The sequence below is a fragment of the Thalassophryne amazonica genome, chromosome 7 (assembly GCF_902500255.1).
Source record: "Thalassophryne amazonica chromosome 7, fThaAma1.1, whole genome shotgun sequence".
Classification (NCBI taxonomy): Eukaryota; Metazoa; Chordata; class Actinopteri; order Batrachoidiformes; family Batrachoididae; genus Thalassophryne; species Thalassophryne amazonica.
Genome location: NC_047109.1, coordinates 59,671,675 through 59,690,105, shown reverse-complemented (window position 1 = coordinate 59,690,105; position 18,431 = coordinate 59,671,675).

Here is an 18,431-nt window from a genome sequence, read left to right as displayed (position 1 = left end):
TGATTATTGGAGAGGGCTGCACTGTTACCTGTTTCCTGGAGACAGCTGCTGTGTTTACCTGTTTCCTAGAGACAGCTGCTCTGTTTACCTGATTATTGGAGAGGGCTGCACTGTTACCTGTTTCCTGGAGACAGCTGCTGTGTTTACCTGTTTCCTAGAGACAGCTGCTCTGTTTACCTGATTATTGGAGACGGCTGCTCTGTTACCTGTTTCCTGGAGACTGACATTTTGAGAAGATATGGAGATAATCTGTTAATCATGAGATGTTAAAAAGATAAAGCAGTGACAGTACAAAGAATTTAAAAGGGAATAAATCTGATTGGAATTTAGTGATCAATTTGGTCACAAATTATTAATATTATTAAGAAAATTACCAAACAAATAAGTCTAGAAAACTGCTTTGCATCCACTGATAACAAAGCCCAGAGGAACCTTATTGGGGGCAATTAGATGGGTCCATCGGCTTGAAGGTGGGTCTGATGACCAGTCTGGTCTGAATTCTTGATGGGTCTTTGTAACCTAGCTTGCCTGTGTTGGGTCAAACCACTGGATTTCCCAAGAGACTACAGATATTGGTCCGGCTTGGTTTGCCACCAGAACCACCTGATGGTTTTGAGGATCTGTCAGTTGGTTCTGATTGACCCAAGAATGAAGATTTGGGTGTTCTCAAAAGATACTCTTGTGGCTTCCAAAATCTTGTAAAAGACAGAATTAAAGTCTTTGTAAAAATTTAGAAAAATTGTAAAGTTACAGAAAAAGGACAAAACTCTTTGGCAAATTCTCTCTTATTCTGAAAAAACTCTGCTAGGAATTTTTCTATAAAAGGCAGAAAACTTGACTCGAGCCTCAGAAGTTTCAAGGCTGGTGCGTTAACATCAAAGTTCTGAAGTACTGAACAACAGAACAAAGAAGCCACATGGAGCAACTTTGGTAAACATAGGCCTCCTGCGGAGCCACAAAACAAAATGGAAGAGGAGAAGCAAAGAAGAGGTTGTAAGAGGGCCTTGCAAGAGACTGAGTTCCTGTGTTTTGGGCCTTTAAAGGGCTATACTACGTTAATAAGTGCCGCCCATTTGGGGCGTTTAGTTCTCCGCTTACAGAGGACTTCAGAAAAACTTCAAATATTTGTGAAGACTTCCTGTTCTTTTTTCCACAACATGTATGATTATTATGAATAAAAAGTCTGTGGGTCACAGACCTTTCTCTTATCGTGTCCCTGTTCTGTGGAATGATCTCCCTGTCTCAATAAAACAGTTCGATTCTGTAGACTTTCAAGTCCAGACTTAAGACGCACTTATTTTCCCTTATTTGCCTGATTCTGTTTTTTTCTCTCTGTTTCAGGTGTGGCTCCATCCAGAGATGGGTGTGGTGTCTGTTTCTGAAACCCCCCTGTCCTCCGCACCGGCAACATTTCCTGTGTATTCGTTTTGTGAATTGTTTTTTAAATTTGTGTCCGTAGCGTGGCCCAAGTAGAGAGTCATCCCTTTGAATCTGGTCTGCTTGAGGTTTCTTCCTCATAGGGAGTTTTTCTTTACCACTGTCACCTGTGTGCTTGCTCTGTGGGTTGGTAAGGTTCGACTTTACTTGTGTGAAGCTCCTTGAGGCAACTTTGTTGTGATTTGGCGCTATATAAATCAAAATAAATTGAAAAAACCTGCTACAGAGTGCTCTTGACCTGAGACTGGGGTGACAGTTAATTTTTAGCAGGACAATGACCCTAAAGCACACACCCACGGTATAGAGGAGTTGCTTCAGGATAATCCTGAATGTCTTTGAGCGGCCCAGCCAGAGCCCATTGAACCCCTATTGAGAGATCTGAAAATGGTTGTGTACCAACGCTCTCAATCTAACCTGATGGAGCTTGAGAGGTGCTGCAAAGAGGAATGGGCAAAAAGCTTATAACATCAAATTCAGGAAGACTTGAAGCTGTAATCGCTGCCAAATGTACATCAACAAAGTATTGAGTAAAGGGTGTGAATAGTTATGTACATGTGATTTCTTAGGTGTTTTGTTTTTTTTACTCCATTTTGTAATAAGGCTGTAACATCACAAAAATGTGGAAAAAGTGAAGTGCTATGAATACTTTCCAGATGCACTGTAATTCCAGAGGACACACACACACCGACTGCTGCACTCACTTCACAAATAACACAATCTGCATTGTATTTTTAGTTTACGTTGTTGCCTAGTTTCATCAAAATAACTGAGCTGCCCAATCCACATTCAAGCGGACATTATTTATTTCAAGAGGCACTGAAGAAATAATAACAGCCATCTGTAAAAATGCAATAGATCGGTGTGTGCGGTCCGGTATTGGTATGCAAGAAGTAAGTTAATTTTATATAGATCTATGTAAACAAAGCAATTTAAATAAAATGAATCCATTTGAATTGTATCCTCTGATAATGTTGGTCAAACTTTTCTTTTTTTTTTTAAATAAAGCACTATAGTTTCACACATTTTATATGACCCATTTATTATAGTAGTTTTGTCTGCATGTTTGTTTAGAAACATGTTTGATAATGTTTAAATTGCAAGTGACCAAGAAATTATTTCTCTGTGAACTGTTTTTTAATGTCAATGTCTTACTGCTCATACATGTTGAAAACATTATTTTGTGAATCAATTTTTAATACGTACCTTTAATGTATTTTTCCTTATTTACAAAAATGTTAAAGATATTATGCTTTTATAAAATTTGGCAAAATGTATGTAACTCAGGTTTGTGGGACGTTGGATAATAATCTGTTTCCATGCAAAACCATACGTATTTTTGGTAGCTGACAATCACAGTGTATACCGACAAATTGTTTTAGAAAAATTATTATTGCACAAACATGCACTCTGTTAATTGTAATTTGCCCCAAGACATGTTTCTGAGTTAGCTCTGTCAGTTTATCACGGTAATCATGAAATTTTATATTCAGTAGGCCTGAATAAATTGACACAAAACAAGCTCTGCTTGGAGAGTGCACTCTGAACACAATGTCGAGCCATCATGTCATACGCATTCTTTTCGTAGTGGGGTCGCAAAACTCGACTGTATGAACTGGACAGAGGGTGGGATATGCAGGGCATTCTAGGTAAAGGTGATAGTAAAAGTTTGAGGGCACTGATGGGCTTTCTGAAGGGAACAGGGCTTTATAATATAGTGTAGGCGTTGCGTTCATCTGGGTAGGTAGTTCCAACTTTGGTGCTTCATTTATTATTATCGTTGTTATTTAGTTACATCCATTGACACATCCGGTGCAGTAGGTGGCGGTATGGACCTAAGGTGATGGTTGCCACCCGCCAATCAAAGGAGGGAAGAAGAAGAAGAGGGGTCAGAAAATGACTGTAGAACAACGTGGAATCAATGTCGATTCCAGATGTTGAACCAACATCGTGATTAGACGTTGAATATACATGGATATTACGTTGCTCAAAGTCACGACCTGACTCAACATGTTATCAAAGTTGATTCAACGTCGGGTGTCCACTGGGTATAGTCTGTGCACAATGCTCCACAGTGCTCTTGCCAGAGCAATGAGCACGGCTGTGCAGCTCGGTACGGTGCTGTGGAATTGCTCAGTGAAATTGCTCTGCCCCGAAACAGAAAACAACCTGTATTATATTTTAATTTTTGCCTGTAATTTTTTTCAACTCAAAGTGACTGCACAGTCAAATCTACATTCACTTCAGTTCAGTTTGTTTATGTAGTGCCAAATGATAACATAAGTCACTTCAAGGTGCTTCATAAAGGTAAGGTTTAACCTTACCAAGCCCCCTGAACAAGCACATACTCAACAGTCGCAAGGGGGGGGGGGGGCTGAACTGCCTCAGGCCTTTTTGAGGAAGAAACCTCTAGCAGAGGAGTGACCCACTGCTTTGTCTATTGTAACAATAACAGAGTTCAGATAAACAAAGTACAACAAACAATTTTGAAACATGCAAACAGGAACAATAATGACAACAACCAAAAAAAGCCCAATTATAGTTTTTAGTCGTTATTATCCAAAAAGCCTTCCAAGATGGCATTAATGCTTATGTGGAGATTGGTCAAACTTCTTCCTCACTGGGTTTCAGTCTTGGATGGCTGCATTCTCAACCAGGAGTTCGATAACAGAGAGCTCTTGTCCTCAACCATCTTTGAAAAGTCAGATGACAAGACAGAGAGAATGTGGCATCAATCTGGCTGAATTTACAGCACACAAAATATTATTTCTCAGCAGGAAACCAACAGAATAACAGACAGGATATGAACGTGGTTGCCAACAGTGACCACATTCAAGCAGAAACAATTAATTTCAAGATGCAGTAACAAAATAAAAAAATCAAAGCTGTCTGTAAAATTTAGCTAATTTAACTAACTATCTACACAGATTACAATCTGATCATGTTCATGGATCATGATGGGTCACAGCCTCATGATAATTTGGAGCACTTTGGAATTTTTGCAATTGTTGCAGTGTTTGACAATGCCACTATGAACACTGGTCGCACTCTGACATACACAGATTGGGTATCCAACTGTGTTTTTACTCACTATAGTAACCAATCAAGTGCCACTAATCAGCAATGGGAGACCAGCATCAGTCTCTTGTGTTAATGTTAAAATTTGTGGGTGGGCCCTGGACAATTTTCAGATTTGAAAGTGGGCCACGGCCTTCTTAAGTTTGGGAATGGCTGTGCTAGAGAAAGGGTGTGATCATATGTACCAAAGACTTTGTAAATCTCCAAATATATGTGGTCCAATCTGTGACTAGATATGGCAGGTTTCATATATGTTTAATAGAGTTATTTTAGCCTCTCCAGAAGTTGGCAACATGTGATCTGATTCACTGCTGGCACGCAATCAGCAGCTCTCAGATCTGTGAAGCCTGCCAGAGCAGCCTGACCACGTGACCGGCTGGTTGGGAAATGTTGACGGGTTGATGGTTTTGGAGTGAGTGGCAGCTGAGGTGTGCTGGGAAGGGGTTGGCAAGTAAATGTAAGGAAGGCTGGAGTTGGGGGAGGGGGGGTTAGAGAGAGGAGTTGGTGGGCAGCCGTTTGGGATCCACGAGGAACAACAGCGTTGCTCCGGTGCGTCTGCTCCCTGACACTTCCCTAATCTGATAACGGATGAGGACAGGTTGCCTTCCCTGTACCTGGCAAGTACCTTCCCCAACCTGTGCAAGCGGATTTCAGTGGATAAGGCCAGCCTTGGCAAATCCTGGCATTCTCCGGAGAATAGTTAAAGGGTGATTAATCATTGTTTAGGCGAGGAACGCGCAGAGAAGAATGGGGAAGCGGCGTTCCACACCCCTGAAGCAATTAATCCCTGTGATCTCCACCAGGTTTGTCTTGTAGATAAGTCAGGGTACAAAACTGTTCCTAATTTATCAACCCACTCATGCCATCCAACATAAAACACACAATTTATTTCCAATCATTTATAGTCAAAATTTAAAAAGAGTGACTTTGCCACATCCAAGTGTGCCTTATATTAGCTTCATATAAACTAAGTACCTCAGATTACAATGGGAATCCTCTTTTATTGTGCACATCTGGTGGAGTCACAATGCATTTTCACATTTGCTGTCTGAATTTTTGAGCGATTGTGGCATAAATCATTTTGCTAATCAGAAACATAAGTGACATGAAGGCATCTCCCCTCTTAGAACAAAGGAGCAACATATGGCTCAAAAAGCACTCAGGTCTTTTATTTCCAAGGTATATAACCTGTGCATAAACCAATATTATTGGACTGATTTGCATTTTTCTTTCATTCTGGGCTCTTTTTCATATCTCATATCTTTGCAGACGACTTCAATAATGGATAAGAAAAGCATTTCTTCCTCATTATATATTTGATTCTCAACTTGAGTGCAGTTAAGCAAAACATAAGACTCGGCTCAATGGTTTGTTGCAAGGTGAATTATTGCGCTGTACTTGAAGAGACCATAGACCAGCACACGCATGGCAGATTTATGTAAAACTGCGCAGTACCACAAAAAGTACAGTTCCTCCATCTAATAAACTGCATTAACAGATGAAGCAAAAACGATGTTGATATGACAAGATGAATTCCTTTATTACGAGTGGGTTCTCTCTGGATCTCGCTGCACTGCATCCAAATCATATTTGCCTCCTAAAATGGGAGGGGGGGAGATGCACATTCTTGCCAATAATAGTAAAATGGCTCCTGTTTTAATTGCATCATTACGTACCCAATATCAGCAGTTTGCCTGCCAATATCAATATTGCCATAACATGGGTGGAATATAGATGACCCAGGGTATGCGTGGGTCTCCCATGCACCTCCATGCCAGACTCATCCCATTGCCCGCTGTGCAGGGAATGGGAATGTAGGCCGGATAGCAGCTCGTCTTTCTAATGTCCCCCGTATTCCCTTAATTGCTGACGGATCTTGTTTGGATTTTGATGGCGGCTTGGAATCTGTGGTTGCTACACATAGGAATTGATAGGCCTTGAGGGAGACATCATGTTACCCTCTGTGTGTGACTGTGTGCAAGTCAGAATCTGCATGCCTGCATCTGCTGGTCTGCATATGCACAGATCAGGGCTACGGTCAAATCTATATGTTACCATGATGTAACTAATATAACTGGGGGTCGCTGGCAGCACAGAGGTGCACATAAACATATAACAAGTGGGCAATGAGAGTGTCTTCGATGCACAGATCTGAATGCAGGTGGCATGCACTTTTTGGAAAGAACAAACTCTTTCTGTTGTCCCGAGAAAGGAACAAATAAAGCCTGTTTTTCTATTTCTTATCCAGCATCAGTGCACATATGGCACAGCAGCAAACTTAACAATTAGTAGCTGCTTTGATGAAAGGAAATTACATTTTGTAGATCCTACTTTGAATGCACTTCACATATCCATATTAATGCATTCAGGATTGGAGAGTGAGAGATAATTTTCCTGTTTAAATATTTCATTCTAGCTTAAAATTTAGCCCGTAATTAGAGCTCCCTAATGGCAAGAGCATCCAGTTTGTCCATTTTAATTAGATTGTTGTTTAACTATTAATTATGTATCTTTCTGTCATATAGTGTTGATGCTAACAGATGGTGCAAGGGTTAGTGACAGGGTAAGTTTGGGTGATGATTTATTTACCTGCACTCCATGCAAGATCCATACCTCCTGAGCTCTGAATTATAGGGTGGCCAAGAGAGGTCACAACACTTCCAAATTAAAAAAAAAAAATTGAAAATGCAGAAAACTTTGATGAATACAAAAACCACCGGCATCATTTCTACAAAAAAGTAATTCCATCAAAAAATATCTTGCAAAGTGAGAAAATACTTCCAGACACAAAGAACACAAATCTAAGTTATAGCACGTGTCTGCTTGCAAACTCAAACAATGGATGCCAAAAGCAGATACATTACAAACAGCCACAACACAAAGAGGAAAAAGTGAAACAATGGAAGTAGTTATAACTAAAACTGTTTCTGCCAGGAGGACTTTCACTGACGGACCATTGAGATTATGCATGATTTTACGCTTAAGCTAGCAGTATTTGTGTGTGTGTGTGTGTAATACACTGAATTGTCCAACAGTAAAAGTCCTTCAGGCAGAACCTCTTCTTTGTGTTGTTAGTACTCCTGTTATGTTGTGAACTGCTATTCATGCAGCAAATATTTGCACATCTGTGTTTTTGCATGCATTGTTTGCAGTGGACATGTTATCAAATCAAACTGTGCATGTGCTGTAAAGCTATAAATCTTTCACTCCTCTGCAAGTGTTTTCTGAAATTGCAAGACATTGTTTGTGTGTGTTTTGCATTTGCTAGTTTAATTGTAAGTATTGTGGGCTCCTTTGTTCACTGTAGATTTTGCTTGTGTTGTGACTTACTGCAGCAACAAAATAAATACTTTTTTAAAAACTGTCGTACAGTAGAGTCCATACCATTGCCTTCTTCCTCACGTCGCAAAAACATATTAATTACCAATAAATAAACATCTGCAGTGTAAATTTTAACATTCACAAAGTCACGTGGAACACACTGTGATTTAACAGTAACATTGTGAAGACATGACACCAGTGTGGTGTTCACACACATGCAATCAATAACAGAACTGTAACACTTTACACTGAAATGTGTTAACACTGGAGAATAAATGTTTCATATTTCACAGCTCTTTTCTGCAGACCCAAAAATGTAATATTATATATCGCATGCCATGTCTGTCCTCCAAAATGTCATGGAAGTTGTACAACTGCAGCACCCTATGTCACAACAGCATAAAAACAAAAAACTCTACCTTAAAATATATTTGTATTCTTGGTTCAAGCACATCATTTTTCACAAACTGTCATGGAGGTTTCATAGCATTTTAGTGAGATTACTTACTAACAACCAACAAATAAGAGACTTGAGTGAGAAGATATAATTTTGCAGTTGCATTATCTGATGCTACAACACGAACAGGTGCTGTGTGAAACAAAAAAATCAGAAATAGTTCACAGCAGCCATTTCTTGAAAGCAAGGAAAACAAATAATCACTGCTTAATTTAGGGCCCTGTCCCACTGGTGTTTAGGAGGATTTGCATATGGATTGCGCAGAAAATTGGCCCATAATCGCCAAACATCCGCAATATCCGTGTAACATGCCTGTATGAGTCGGCCGTCATCCGAACACACCCGTGATCATCCGCAGAGGCACGCATGTCCGCAGCCAGGATTTTTGAGCTGTTCAAAAATCTGAATGCGGATGACATCCGCCTTACATACTCCATATATACTCAATTCATACTCACTCTATGCACTGTATATCTGCCATTAACCGCTGATATCCGCAACTGACGGGGATTTGCGGCTTGACAGCGGACTGGGACAGTGTATAAAACAGATATATTGCGTGCCTATCATGTCCACAACACAAACTAAAATAAGTTGTAGCGAATGCATACAAATTGGCCACAAATAAAGCGTTTTTATTACATCTGCTTTGCAGCTGATTTGCGGACAATCTGTCAATGCATAACAAACACGTCACGTAAACCCAAAGTACTATATATGGCAGAAAGCGACATACCTGCCAGTCAGTGCCGGTCCGGCTGTGTAGATCCACAAAGACGTAGCTGCTGCAATCCAGGACTTTTATTTAACACCAACAAAAGGAAGAGTTGCTGTGTAGCCACAACTCACGCTGACATCTGTTTTCTGTGACACTCTCAAAAATAAATAAATAAAAAACACCATCTCACACCCCAAGCGGCTTCCCCCCTCCCGCTCCCCAAACTCATGAACAGTTAACCCACGCATGACAACACTCTGTGATCAACTTGTCCAAGTCCAGCAAATGCTCCAGAGGCTGTATTGTTGGTGTGAATAGTGATGCCGTAAGGAGCAAGTGCGCTTCTTTTATGACCGCAATGCAGATGCCGTGCACGCGCAACACGTGCGCGATGCATTAATAATACACCCGTAATACTGCCGTGATAATCTCAATGTGACTGATCAGTTTCCTCACTACATGTGTTATATAACCGTGATTGTTCATCATATATTTGCTATATATCATTAATATATCCGTAATTCATACTGGGACGTTTGTCATTTTTGGCCATTTTTATTGTGGACGACAACGAACGCCCGCAATTTGTATACTCAATTCATGCACAATTAATCCTCTCCCCAGTGGGACAGGGCCCTTAGATCTAAGATCCATCTCCTGTTTATGAGTGGCAGTCTATCTCGACAGAGTTCATGTCCAAGCCAGGGATCTGAGACAGATGACCATCTGCAGTGACCAGTTAATACAAATGCCTCAGATAAAGCTTGTTCACACTGGAAGACCCAAACAAACAAAGGGAGTTCTCGAGTTTGGTCTCAGCCACAACATAAACCACTGATCTTTGGTGTCACCTCAAGGCACAGACATACTTTGTATTAAATGTGCAACCACAAATACGTATGTTTCGTGCAGTTTGCAAGTTTCAACTATTTCCAAGGAAGTGGGCCAAATACTGCAGCACATAGGCAAAATGATTGTGCATTTGTGTGACTAAAGCATGAAATTTGGCACACATATTCTCAATTACATAATGCTTATGTAGAGGCATCCTGGAGCTGACCTCTAATGTCCTATGTGTGTCAATGAAGAATTAAGCAGGGGTCAAAATTTAAAAGTGTTCCAGTCATATTGAAAGGTATACTATATTATTTGTCTGATCCTAATGATTCCAAAAACCTATAGTTTAGACTATCTTTGACTAAATGTTATGGAGTTACAGGGTAATGATAAAGGTCAATTTCAGTTAGTACAGGGTCAAAAGTTATAGTTGTGCCAATTTTGAGACTAAAGTGATGCAAATTATTGGTTGAGCTAATAGGATTAATAAATGGAATAGTTTTTGTAATAGCTAGATGGTGCAAAGTATTCCTTTGACCCCATGATCAGCTAGCTGGCAAGTCACATGTCACATTCACCACCTAAGTTATAGTCCACATGACGTGGTGTCCTTTGGCGCATAGTACCCCAAGCGACCAGACAGCTGGTCGGCTGCTTTCACCTCAGTGTGGCTGGCTGATGTGCCCATGATGTGAGTCAGAACTGCTCCAGGCAGGTGGTCCGCAGTAGCCATGAACATCACTGGCTTGACCTCCAGTCACTGTGTGTGCTAGGGATGTTTTGTTTCACTTTATTTCAATTCATTCATGTCATTAATTCCTTGTTTTCTTCCACGGGCATGATTCATGAACAAAACAGAACAGAAGGATGACAATTCTTGTATTATTTGCTACTTATAACAGGAATTAAATATTAACAGACAAAAATAAATACATTTTTTTTTGTCAATTCCAACATGGATGCCAAACCAGCATCAAGAACCAATGAAAGGCTCATTAAAAGTCTGCTAACGAGTCTTTCATTGGATTCAGGTGTGTTGGAGCAGGGAGACAACTAAGAGTGTCAGGAATGTGGCTCTTGAGGACCAAACCTGGCCACCCCTGTTCTATGGACTCTCATTATTTTGTCCTTATACATTTTCTTTGATTAATACACTTGTACAACATTTCATAGCTTTCGCGCTGATGTGAGGGCGCACATCAGATCGGATGCGATATCACACCTGCCGCTGTGGTCGCACTGTGTTCGTGTGTGTACACACGATCATGTATGGATCCATCGCTGCGGAATCCACCCACATTCTAGCTGGTCATACGGCATCGCTACACGGCTGTCGACCATCTGTCCTTCCCGACTGCGGCTCAAAATTTTCGGGTGTCACCCATTCAGCCCATTTCGGCCTGGTTTGGCCTGATTCGCCCACATTCGTGTTATGTGTGAAGGCACCTTAAAGCATTTAAGACACAATATAAGCCCCATTTTGACACCAGATTCAACTTCTCCCTAGTTTGCAAACTGCATGGAACACATTCAAGAGGTCATGTGAATCTTACATTCATTTCAAGAGTTATTTATAAAGATTTTCCAAAATTAAAGCAACACAGCTGTGAAAAGTATCTACGCGGGAAGTATTGTGAGGGAAGCATCACTAATTAGAGAAGTAGAAAAAAAAAAGAGTATTTCCACATCAAAACAAAAGTGGTGCAAAGTATTACAAAAAAACTGCATGACATTGTAAATTTGGGGATCCCAAAAGTGATGTCATGCATAAGACCCTGGCTATCTACAGACCAGCAATGGATGCTATGGTTGTTTGCATTGAAGCACAACACCATCAACAATTCTTGTAAATAAAATTATGTTTGTGAATTATGTGAAGCGCCTTGGGGCGACTTTGTCGTGATTTGGCGCTATATAAATTAATAAATTAAATTAAATTAAGTCCCAGCAGAAGACTGCCCCTCCCTGAGCCTGGTTCTGCTGGAGGTTTCTTCCTGTTAAAAGGGAGTTTTTCCTTCCCACTGTAGCCAAGTGCTTGCTCACAGGGGGTCGTTTTGACCGTTGGGGTTTTACATAATTATTGTATGGCCTTGCCTTACAATATAAAGCGCCTTGGGGCAACTGTTTGTTGTGATTTGGCGCTATATAAAAAAAATTGATTGATTGATATGCTTAGGCTTTATGCAAGGAAGCTTGGCAAAATACTTCACTAAGCTGAGGTCCAATAAGGTACTAAAACATATTCCTGATCTATACAAAGTCACAAGGGTTCAGGTGACTGTACTTGTACCTCTAAGTAGATTTGTCTTGCAGCAAAACAGTCATAGGTAGGAAACAACAAGGGGATTGTAGCTTCCAGTCGAAATGTTAGCCCGGACTGATGGTTTAAGGGTTTTATTGATTTTTTGCCGTTCTCAAACCAACGTAAGAGCTATAAAAAAAGGGGCAAAGAAATAAAACAATACATTAGAACACAGACTACTTATGGGTTTTAACTTAATATTCTACTCTTTACTAAAGACATAACATGCTTATTTACAACATATTCCTCGATAAATTTACCGTACCTTGTAGCCACTTTCGACTGAAACTAAACTTTCTCTCCCCGTTTGAGCTCCATCACGTTTCTCCTTGCGTTTGCTCACCCTCCTCGTTTTTTACCTTGTGTGAAGTTACCTTCCGACACTATCCTTTTCGATACACTTCCGGGTTGAAAGGAAGTACAAAAATAAAAGCACAATAAAACATCTAATGGAAATAAACTTTACTCTTGGGTCATCACACTCCCACCAAATAATTTGGTGTTTTAACACACTTTAACTTAACACACAAATTATTTCCTTACATGAAATGACCATTTTACAGAAAATTATGAACTTATAAACCTTCCTGCATTTTATATTGAACTTTATCTCTAACAAGCTTCTAATAGCAGAATCAACTTGTGAACTGGGCGTTCTACCACAGATACCTTACTCACGCGTTCACCTCTTTTGCTCAGATTTTTATCTCCAAGCAATACCTTCACCCGTCTTACGAGCCCATCTTTGTCTGTTACAGTTTCTGAGACTCTTCCGAGCCTCCACATAGATCGTGGTTGTGTTTCGTCCATGTCCATTATTATATCACCTACTTGAATGTTTCTCTTAGGCTTGTGCCATCGTTGTCTGACCATGATGTTGTGGAGGTACTCCTTCCTCCAACGGCTCCAGAACTGCTCTGCCAGATACTACACTTGGTGCCATCTCTTTTGTCCATACAGGTCCTCCCGAACAAACCTTCCTGGGGGGGGTAAAGCGGTGGTAGCCTTCATGGTGATGAGGTGATTAGGAGTCAGTGGTTCCAAACTGTTCGGATCATTGAGGTTGTCTGTTGTGAGTGGGCGGCTGTGTACGATCGCTGCTGCCTCGTACAAAAAGGTCCTTAAGGAAGTGTCATTGAGTCGACTAGGCGAGAGGCTGAGTGTATAGTTCAGAATATTTCTCACAGTCCTTATCTGTCGCTCCCACACTCCACCAGCATGGCTTGCATGAGGTGCATTGAAGACAAAATCGCATTGCTTTTCTGTGAGGAAAGTTACTAGTCTCTCAGCATCAACTTCCTGTAGAGCTGCATTCAATTCATTTTTGGCGCCTACAAAATTGGTACCGTGGTCACATTTAATCTGTTTGACCGAGCCCCGTAATGCGATAAAGCATCGCAGTCCATTGATAAATGCATCAGTTGTAAGATCATCCAACATCTCAACATGAATGGCACGAGAATAGAAACATGTGAAGAGGAGACCATATCTTTTGTGTTCTTTCCGTCCTTGTTTTATCAGAAATGGACCAAAAACATCCATGCCGCAGTAGGTAAAGGGTGGAGAGGGTTCCATTCTTTCCACTGGGAGATTACTCATTTTCTGACATTCCACAGGTCTCCTAAGTCTACGACAAAACACACACTGGCGAACATAGGATGCAACTGCTTGACCCAGTCTGGGAATCCAGTAGCCATTGGATCGTATTTCATTCATTGTCATACCTTTGCCTTGATGATTAACCCTTTCATGGCAATGTGCAATTATCAGTTTTGTGACATGATGTTCTCGAGGAATGACAGTTGGGTGTTTGAAAAAGCTTGAAAGGGATGAGTGGTGCAGTCGTCCTCCCACCTTGAGCACAGCATCTCTGTCCAAAAACATGTCAAGAGGGTGCAGTTTGTTGTTACTCGGTAATGGTCTACCTTTGCTTAGTAACTTTATTTCTTCCCGATATGCTTGTCTTTGGAGAGCTTTGATGATTACAAGCTCTGCCTTTTGTCGTTCACTTACAGTAGAGTGTGCCTTTGATTTATCCTTCAGCAGACGGCGTCTGAGACGTGCTACAGCACTGATGGCATGAGACCAGGATGAAAACTTTACCAGTCGATCAGCAAGACTCACATGTTCGGTTGTTTGTGTGTGTAATATTTGCACCTTCCTCACTTCTGGATCTCCGATTGGAAGTTCAATACTCTCCTTTGTGGGGTGGTGTATTTCCCTTTCCCACAGGAATTTAGGACCTGTGAACCAGTCAGATGACAGTAGTTCATCCATTGTTGTTCCCCTGGATGCCTTGTCTGCAGAGTTTTCACAGGTGGGAACATAAAACCACTGTTGTGGGATTGTACTATTGCGAATCTTCTGTACTCTATTCGCGACAAAGGTGTGGAAGCGTCTTGCTTCGTTATTTATGTATCCTAGGATGACCTTTGAATCTGTCCAAAAGAACTCTTCCACATTGTCATACAGTAGTTCTTCTCTGAGCAGGCTACTCACTGTGACTGAGACTGCTGCTGCAGTGAGTTCCAACCTTGGGATGGTGGTGACCTTTGTGGGAGAGACACGAGCCTTTCCCATGACAAAAGCACAGTGAACATCTCTGTCACTGTTTATCAGTCTTAGATATGAACATTGTCCGTATCCAGTGGTGCTTGCATCTGAGAAATGATGCAGTTCCCTTTTCACCACTTCTCCAAAGCCATCAGGCACATAACATCTAGCTATCTGCAATTTCTCTAGTTTGATGAGATCTTTTCTCCAACACTCCCACCGTGGCCTTAGATGTTCAGGCAGTGGGTCATCCCATCCAGTACCTTGACGACACATCTCCTGCAGGATTTATTTGCCATTGAGAAGGTAGGGGGCGACAAATCCCAAAGGATCGTATATAGATGCTACAGTTGACAACATCCCACGCCGTGTAGGAGGTTGTTCTCTTGGCACAAAGTTGAATGTGAAGCAGTCTCTTTCTATGCTCCAGTGAATACCCAGTGCTCTCTCTGTTGTTTCAGAGAAAGCAAGGTCCTTTGTTTTGATGTCCTTTGCATGTTCTGATGCTGGTATGCTGTTTAGAAGTGCATCGCTGTTCGATACAAACTTGTGTAGCCGCAGACCACCCTTTGCACAAATTTCACGAGCCTCTTGTGCCAGCCGTATACCATCTTCTACGGTCTTTGCACTTGTTACTCCATCATCCACATAAAAGTCTCTGGCTATGAACTGAGAACCTAGTGGGAACGCAAGACTGTTCTCATTGGCTAGGTGTTTTAGCCCATAATTTGCACACCCTGGGGAGGAGACGGCGCCAAACAGATGTACTGTCATCCTGTACGCTTGTGGCTGTGTGCTTGTATCTCCATTTTTCCACCACAAGAAGCAGAGGTAGTTGCGATCATTCTCTTGGACTTGAAACTGGTGAAACATTTTCTCTATGTCGCACATTAGAGCTATTTGATGCTGCCGGAAGCGTAGAAGAACACCTGTCATATTGTTGATCATGTCTGGTCCAGTCAGGAGCTGCTCATTGAGACTAGTTCCTTTATGCTTGGCTGAACAGTCAAAAACCACACGCAGCTTATCAGGTTTCTTTGGGTGATAAATGCCATGATGTGGTATATACCACGTTTCACCAGGAAATGCATCATCTTGAGCTTCCTCAGCATCACCTCTTTGAATGATGTCATTCATGTACTTGACATAATCTTCCTTGTATGTCTCGTCTCGGGCAAATTTCCTCTTGAGTTGGTTAAGTCGGACCTCTGCGAGCTGTCTGTTATCAGGCATCTGTGGTCTTTCCTTAAAGGAGAGTGGCATTTTGTAATGACCTTGTTCAGTCTTCCTTATGCCCTTTTTGAGTTTGTCGAGGAAGATGAGATCCTCTTGTGACACTGTTCGGTCATTTTTGCTGACCTCTTTGAAGTCACTTTCCAATGCACGAATTGCATCCATGGGAGTTACTGAAGGGATCTCTTTTACAGTGACACGGTGACAGAGGCTGCTTGTCATATCAGTCTCAAGACAAGGTTCTGAGCTGCCAACTATACTCCATCCTAAGTCTGTCTGCACAGCATAAGGCTCATCATTTTGGCCTAGTATCACTTGTCTTGGTGCTAAGGCTCGGGGACAATTATAACCAATCAAGAGAGCTACTTCACAACTGAGGAGTGGTGGGACTTCATCGATAATTGGTGATAAATGACTCCAGCGTTTGGCTGTTTCACGAGTTGGTATGTGATTGCGGTTTGCCGGAATACAGTCCTTCGTGTATGCAGGAGGGAGCTGGATAACTGTTGCAGAGCTGTAGCCCCTGACACGAAGACCACACACCTTTCCACTGCTTACAACTGTATTCTTTCCCATCATGGTAGTTAATTTTAGTTTCACTGGATAAACATTGGTTTGCAGTTCATGGCTCACATCCTGATCAATGAAGGCGGTGTCACTTTGTGTGTCCAGTAGTGCATAGACAAGCTTTTCCTTGCAAGGATTTGCAGTTGATGACACCCACACTGGAACTATCATTGAGGTGTTGACAGATTGTCCTTCTCTGGCGATGTTAAGTGACATGGCGGTTGTTGTCTCTGGTGTGTCAATTTGTGCTGCACTTTCAATATTCATATGCCTTTCTCTTTTCAGATCACTACTGTAATTTACATCATGAAGGCAGCTTGGATGCCTTTTTGCACATATGTCACAAGTAAGACGGTATTTACAGTCCTTCACACCGTGACCTGGTTTCAAACAGCCATAGCACAATTTATTGTCCTTGACAAATGACCTTCGATTTTTCAGAGGCATTTTCATGAGGTTTGGGCACTTGTGGAGTTGATGTGTGTCTTGGCACAACATGCATGGAGATCCCGTGCGTGTTTTATGAGTACATTGTTCATCTCTTTGTACAGTCGTTTTTGTATTGAATACACTGGCCTTGTTTCTTTTATTGTCTTTTGGATTACCTTTGTCGCCTGTTGTCTCCAGAGAACGGAGTGCATGAATAGAGGTGACTGGGTTACAGGCAACTTCCGCTTCTTCTGAAAGAAATGCAGCAAAATCATTGAAGCGGGGAAACTCTTTACCTTCCATCAGGGCCTTTGTAACATGGCGATTCCACCTGGCAGCTAACCAGTCTGGCAGTTTGTGTGAGCCTTTGGTTTTCTTCACAGTCGTTTAATATTTCCAGGCCCTTTACATGGGGTATAGCAAGCATGTATGCATTTGTGAAATCTGAAAAGCGTCTTAGCCCTTCAGCGTCTTTAGACTGTATTTTTGGCCAACCTGATAGCCTCTCTCTGAATGCTCTTTGAATAACGAATGTTTGGCCATACCGCTGGTTAAGCTTTTCCCAGGCATCTCGGTAGGCTTCCTCATCATTTCTGAAGAAGGTTCCTTCAAGGCATTTACGAGCTGGACCGCTCACATACCTTTTAAGGTAATAGAGTTTGTCTGCAGCTGAGATGCCCTTTTGATCAATCAGTGACATGAAGGAGGATTTCCATTCAATAAAGAGGATTGGCTCTCCATTGAACACCGTCGGCTCTGGTGTAGGAAGTCTGTTCATCATTATGCTGTCTTGAACTGCCTTTGCAAGCTGAGCGACACTAGGGGTTACTGATGATGTAGGTGTGTTAGATGGCAGCTGAGATGCGCTGTTGGGGATGACTTGCTCACTTCTGACTGATTGGACGTCTCCCACCTGTATTATTTGTCTGTTGTAAGCTTCAAGCCTGACTCGGGCTGCTTCCACCTCTTTCTCAGCCTGCAGACGCTCCAACTCAGATCTTTGAATTTCCATTTCTTTCTTGTGTTGTTCTTCCAAAGCCTTAATCCTTTCCTTCTGCTTTCTTTCCTCTTGAGCGATCTTGTACTCGACCTCCTTCACTGCCAGCTCTGCGGCTGCCTCAGCCTGTTTCGATGCAAGGTGAGATGAGGAATGGTGGGTGCTATTTGAATTTGCAGCAGTAGAACCATATATGGAGAGCGCATAGTCACGATCTAGAAGCTCACGTAGATTACTTCTTACATCTTCTCCATCAAATCTCCATCAACACCAGATAATCTTTCAAAGATGATTTTCATAATGTCACGAGTTACTGCTTCACAAGCGTCAATTTTTCTCCGTAAATCTGCTGGTGGTGCCACGTGGCTCCTTATTTCAGAGTACAGTTTCATGATGTCATCTTTACCCTTTTCTAATATGTCTGCGAGTGATGACAGAATTATTTCACTTAGGTCTGATTTTAATTTTTTCCTTGCTGCACGTGCTTCCATTTTCCACTGTTCAT